This window comes from Leptonychotes weddellii, chromosome 7 (assembly GCF_054177405.1).
Source record: "Leptonychotes weddellii isolate Sample4059 chromosome 7, ASM5417740v2, whole genome shotgun sequence".
Taxonomy (NCBI): Eukaryota; Metazoa; Chordata; class Mammalia; order Carnivora; family Phocidae; genus Leptonychotes; species Leptonychotes weddellii.
Genome location: NC_138375.1, coordinates 85923126 through 85924038, shown reverse-complemented (window position 1 = coordinate 85924038; position 913 = coordinate 85923126).

Sequence of the window (913 nt, the reverse complement as noted above, 5' to 3'; positions counted from 1 at the left end):
ATCGCCAGGGTTGATTCGGCTGATCTGGCTGGCTAGGCGGGTGTCCCCTTCCTCCCTCACCGCTCCATGTGCGTCCCTCCCGAAGCTGCGCGCTCGGTCGAAGAGGACGACCTTCCCCGATAGAGGAGGACCGTTCTTCGGTCAAGGGTATACGAGTAGCTGCGCTCCCCTGCTAGAACCTCCAAACAAGCTCTCTCAAAAATAAACTTGGGCCACCTGGGTGGCTTAGTTGGTTAAGCATCTGACTCTTGATTTCGGCTCAGGTCATGTTCTCAGGGTCATGAGATTGAGCCCTGCATCGGACTCCACACTGGGTGTGGAGCCTGCTTAGGATTCTCTCTCCCTTTCCCTCTGCTCCCCCCCTCCCCTGCTCATTCTCTCTCTAAAAAAAAACCCCAGAAAATTAATTAAAATAAATAAACTCAAAATTGCCAGTAGACCTATATATATAATGTAAAACTATAAAAAGAAAATGCAGGAGAAAATCTTCATGACTTTGGATTAGGCAAAGATTTTTTAGATATGGCACCAAATACAATCCATTTTAAGAATAAGTGAAACTTAAACAAAATTTTAAAAAATTTTAACCCACAAAATACACTGTGAGAGAATGAAAGATTAGCTATAGACTGGGAAAAAATATTTTCAAATCACATACTTAACAAAGAATTCGACCATGATACATAAAGAACTCTCAAAACTTAGCAATAAGGAAAAATCTCAATGCAAGAATGGGCAACAGATTTGAATAGACATGTCGCCAAAGAAGATATGTGAATGGCAAGTGAGCACATAAAATGTGCAATATTGTTAGTTATTAGAGAAATGCAGATTAAAGCCAAAATGAGATACTCTTTCACACCTATTAGAGTGTCTTAAAACACAAATAACTGATAATACCAAATGCTGGTGA